The sequence below is a fragment of the Cupressus sempervirens genome, chromosome 8, assembly GCF_028749045.1.
Source record: "Cupressus sempervirens isolate cs-2001-9-10 chromosome 8, ASM2874904v1, whole genome shotgun sequence".
In the NCBI taxonomy this organism is placed as follows: Eukaryota; Viridiplantae; Streptophyta; class Pinopsida; order Cupressales; family Cupressaceae; genus Cupressus; species Cupressus sempervirens.
In genome coordinates, this window is record NC_143125.1 from 152,312,267 (window position 1) to 152,318,319 (window position 6,053).

The following is a 6,053-nucleotide window of genomic DNA, read 5'->3' on the forward strand; positions in this document are numbered from 1 at the left end:
AACATGCTACAATATAAGTAATGAAATCTAACATGCTAGTAGTAACATAAGATAACCCTGAAATTAGATAACATCATCTACTACATGCTAATCATCATAATGAGGAAAGCATTAAAACTAACATCATCTAAGCATGATAACATCATAATGAGAGCATAAATCACAAGAAGCATACTCCGTATACTGAAGTACCAAGTGACACATCCAGCAACAATCATGCTAGAACAATGGACCGTCTCTATACACCGGTCCCTAGCAGTGGTGAAGGTAGCTACGCCTCCCAACCACGTGGCACCCGTAGGTCCACACCCGCCGTGCTGATGGAGATGATGATCCAACCACACACACACAAAACAACAACCATGGCTAACACACACGCCAAGCAGTATGATGACTAAATCCAAGACATAGACAATGCATAAACTATAGGTCCTGGTCAGACACCTCAATGGCTACTACGTAGGGACTAACATCATGGAGAGTCGCTTGGCATCGAAAAGCCCAAGCTAGTATAGGCAGCTACTCCTCTGCCAACCAGGAAGTAGTCACTAGGTTACAGGATAGAAGCCCCCTCCATATGCTACCCTACCCTACCCATGCCCATCCAACGATGAGTGCCCGAAGGCATGCAAACTCCCAACCCAACCCCAATGATCACAACTTTCGAAAGTACCATGGAAGATCGAGCCCCGTAGGTCACCCGACAATGTACATGTGTGTGGCGCACCACCATCACAGAGATCATACACAAGGACAGGATGAGAATGCAAATAGAAGTCAATCGACTGAAAAACAGAATCGAGATGACGGATGCTACATGCATCCCAATGCAACAAAAGATGCAAAAGTGTTCTGACTGGTATCCAAATGGATCATCCAGGTCCACGAACCACAATGTGCCAAGAAAACTCGAGAAAACAGGGCGGCACGCAAAATGAGGTAAAAACCTCAAATTTTGGAAAAATTCTAAAATTAAAACCCATTTGGCCTTTGGGTTCAAAAACCCCAAAAATCCAAAAATAATTGAAAACGGACACCGTATGCAAAAATGGCCAGCATAATGGCCCAAAAACCCAAACCCCCATTTCAAAAACAGGTAAAACGTTCATACTTGACCAACTGGGCAGAACCAACAAACAGAAATGGAGGGGAACACTAGTTCTCATCCTCCTAACATATAGCTACAAGAAACAGAAGTAAAAATGGAGTAAAACCAATAAAACGGGAAGGCCCTACCTGATGGAAAAAGGGCAGAAACCGAAATTCGCACAATAAAATAATCAATCCGCCAAAACTGATGAAACTGACGGTAAAACAAGAACTCCGCGAGCTGAATCCAACGAGATCAACCTCGCAAAGATCCCACGCTCACAGCTCCTAGAATGAACAAAACAAGAATCCTACAGAAGAGGATTTCCAAATTGCTCTCCAAATTTCAATTTCCAAAATGTGAGAAGTGAATAATGAATTCACTTTTCCAATATTTATTCATTTTGAGTGAATAGCTGGTAATGGAAAATAGCTAGCTGGAGTAGTTAAACTCCGAAACAACCCAAACGAAAATAGGTTATTATCCATAATGAAAATTCACCTAAGGCAAAGCTGCCAGAAATTAAATCTAAAAGATTAAAAACTCGAAAACCCAAAATTACAGAAAAACACTTAACACTTTTGCGACAAATGCGAACTTCTAAATGTTAGAATCTGAAAAGATTAATAACCCAGAAAACTAGTGCAAAGAGTAAATATCTAAACTATGAATGCAAATGATACAAAATCAAAATAGAATCATAGAGTTAGTCTCCAAGAGAGTAATGCAAATGCTGGAAGCAAAATAGCATTAAGAGGATGCAAAAATAAGAGATACAAATACAAGCCAATTAGCATGCTTATATAGGCAAGGAAGAGAGAGGAGGTGGCAACACCAACCAATGAGGAGCAACCATCTATCGGACTAAAGATAGCAAAGTATCTTCCCAAGATAGCTAATGGATGCTCACATGTAGGAAGGTGACACCTCACAACCATTCACCTAATAAGACATGCTTTATTAACCTAAGCGAGATTATTAAAAGTGTAGGAAAAACTTAGCAAAATAGGAAAAAATAAAAAAACTACACTAACACCCCCCCATAAGCGAAGCTTAGGTGGATGTAGAAATGGGTCCCGGCAATGAGGCCATGTTAGGTACCCAAGTACAATGCAAGAAGATGCAACCTCTAAAAGTGGGGAAAGAGAGAAAACCACAAGGGAAAAACCCTCCCCCAAAAAGAGGTAAGAACCTAGTGAAGAACTGAAGAAGTCTCCCGCTAGGGAAATTGTCTCCTAAAATAGGAACAAGGAGTGATCATGAAGAAGCAGCATCATTGAAGCATGAAGAACCACAAAACTCTATCAAAATGCTGATTTGTAGAACCCCCATGGAAATAGAAGGCACAAACCATCAACCAAAGGAACCTCCATGGAAATAGAAGGCACAAACCATCAACCAAAGGAACCTTGATGGAAATAGAAGGCACGAACCATCAACCAAAGGACCCTCCATGGAAATAGAAGGCACGAACTATCAACCAAAGAAGCATAGAACAACAATATAACCTCTCCTTAAGGTAGGTGAGGTGACAGGCAGCTAAAAAGATGGGCCAAAAATCTCCTACAACACAGGAGCCAAACTCACCGAGAGTGAGGTACAAACACAAATAAAGGCATGTTTCATCGACACTGCATGAGGAATTAGAGAAAGAGAGCCTATAAGAGGCAAACAACTATCTCCCCCATGGCACTTTATATAATAGTGCGAGTACAACGAATCACAATGATGAAAAGGATCCCAAATGCAAGAGTGGCACTTTATCTCAGTGCGTTGCATAAAGATGCTTACAGTGAATATCAACAATGATCAAAAAAAACATAAGGCTAAAACAACAGAAGGTAAAGCCCAAAACGAAGCAACTGAAGCAACAAAATCGATCTTCGGAGCTGAAACAAACAGAATATCCACCAGAATGTTAAAATGCAAAAGACTGAATAGGATGTTTCTGGAACAAAATCTGGAACAACAACTAGCATCACTGGAAAGAGCACAGAAAGAGCTTTCCAACGATATAAAGAAGTCCAAAATTGGAGATCGAGCTCAAGATACGCCTCTCAGAGTGCAAAATAGAACATTTGGCTTTGACTGCCATAACAGGCAACCAAACTGAATCAAAACTCAAAAAAACCTATACCAGCTTTTCGGCGCTCCTTTCGGATTGGAAAAATACCTCCGTATGCAAAAGTTATGGCCAAAAAACCACAAGTAGGTCCAAAACCAAATAGAAGGAGAGTGCAAGCAAGGATGATGACACACCGCTGACGTCAGCATTTGAGGGGAAAAAATTTGACGGCCCGTCAGCCGTCGTAGTAAAAAAGGCCACGTGGCAGCAACGTGGCAGTGCCACATGGATGCCACGTGGCGGGCAGATTAAGTGGCAGGTACGAAAGATGACGTGGTAGGGGCCACGTGGCAAAGTGCCACATGGCATGCCTGCCACGTGTCACGCGCAGAATGGTGCTGACGTGGCACCTGCTGACTGTGCCCGGTGGAGCAGCGGGCGCTGAGCTGTCACGGGCGGAGCTAGCAGTCGGGCGGCGGCCGGGAGGCGTCTGGGCCGCGGCGGAGACCAGGTGGCACTGCCTGCTGCGGGCTACGCGCGGGTGGCGCGGCGGTGGCGCAGCGGCGGCGCTCTAATTTTATATATATATATTTTATTTTTCTTCGTCCCTGCGTCCGTACGATCCATACAGCAGACCTTGGAGGCTTCAAAAAATCCCCAAAATTGCCCTGTGTCCAAAAACGACAAGCTTTATATGAATCCTAACTGCAAACGGCCTTCCGGATCCAATGGTGATGTCCGTTCGGGCCCAAAGTGCTCCAAAAATTTGCTGATCCCTTGATTTGAAGAAAAATTGCATTCAAATCTGCGACCACCAACGGAGAGGGGTATGGACGTAGCTTTGCATGCTCGATTCTAAAAAATATACAGCTGGTTTTTCAGGGCTGCGAACAAAACTCAGAAAGTGTTTTTTGTCAAAACTTTTCTGATTCTCAGGATCATCCAAAGATGCAAGAGAAGAGCATACTTCGTTTTTCAAAAAACTATAATAAAATATATTTCCCCCCCCCAAATCTCTCAAATAAGGAAACTAAAATCTACTCTTGCACATAGAAAAGCTCTGATACCATGTTAGAATCTGAAAAGATTAATAACCCAGAAAACTAGTGCAAAGAGTAAATATCTAAACTATGAATGCAAATGATACAAAATCAAAATAGCATCATAGAGTTAGTCTCCAAGAGAGTAATGCAAATGCTGGAAGCAAAATAGCATTAAGAGGATGCAAAAATAAGAGATACAAATACAAGCCAGGTAGCATGCTTATATAGGCAAGGAAGAGAGAGGAGGTGACAACACCAACCAATGAGGAGCAACCATCTATCGGACTAAAGATAGCAAAGTATCTTCCCAAGATAGCTAATGGATGCTCACATGTAGGAAGGTGACACCTCACAACCATTCACCTAATAAGACATGCTTTATTAACCTGAGCGAGATTATTAAAAGTGTAGGAAAAACCTAGCAAAATAGAAAAAAATAAAAAACTACACTTACACTAAATGCACAGACATGTTCACTGGTCTAATCACATAATGCAATTGAGTTCAGATTTACTAATCACCGAAAGGTTTTAATATAAAACAAGTAAATAAGGATACGTCGACCATATAGGAGCGACATTGGAAAAATATGAATAGCTGGATCACTAACTCCATAGGCCACTGCCAGGGATGTAATTCCTGCACACTAGAACACACGATCAAGTGCAATTGCATATAATATAATAGCCGAAGCAATTAAAGCATTTAAATAACTCATTAATCCATTTACACCACTCACATTCGCATTAATCATAAAAGACGAGAATGAAGTAAATAACCATTGTATAGAATACATCTCATAACATAGTCAACAATTAGGTCCAATACATCATATCGTCAGATAATCAGTTATCATAGATCTACTGTCATCTCAAAATAACATCAACATGCAAATATGATAAACTGAATAGCATAGTAACAAAGCATCTATGGTACGGAAATCAAAATATAACATTCGACCCTCAGGTCATCTCAAGGTACAAATATCAAAAGAGTATCAAGTATCTCTTGAAACAAAAATAGACAAGGTACAGACTGCAAACACGAGAGGCACTATAGGTAGATTTAGGATCTTGGTTCTTAAATTGGTTATAATGTTGATTAACGATTATTTGTATTGAAATGTTGATTAATGATTATTTGTATAATAGTTACTATGATTAAATAATAATAATATTGTGTCAATTAACTATTAATGTCTAATTAAGTAAAATGATTTATTTGATTGCAGATGCTTTAAAAAAAAAAAACAGACAAGTCCATAACTAACCCACCCCTTTTCAATTTCAAAAAACCCCATATTAGTGTCAAACTGTCAGATTGTTCATAATAACCATTTTTTTTGGCACCGTTATCATTTTTACGATAGTTGTATTAAAGGCAATAAGTTGTTTGTCTTTGGGGGAGAATGGGGGAAGTTATTCATCATTCTAAAATTATTTTGCCATTTTATTAGTTCCTTTTTTCTTATAAGTTGTCGAGAATCGAATGAATAACTACATGGAGATTGTTATAGACATGTCATACATACAGAGTTTTGATTTATTATTACATATATGTTTTTTTGGCAAGTAACAATTCTTAATCAAACCGATTCAATAGTTCCAAGTTGATATAAATTGGGTTTCCCCTAAAACAACTATTTTAGTGCACACAACGAAATGTGGAAAGGATTAATTTATTTATTTTTGACCTAGCATGAACCAACTAAATTGTCGTGTCCCCACTATTAGGGTTATTTTGGAGCTATAATGACTACAACATAATTTTGTAAGTTCATTAAAAATATTTCATATCTATAATAATTTTTACTATGACATTCACAATGAATGCCTTCCACCAAGTTATACTTGGA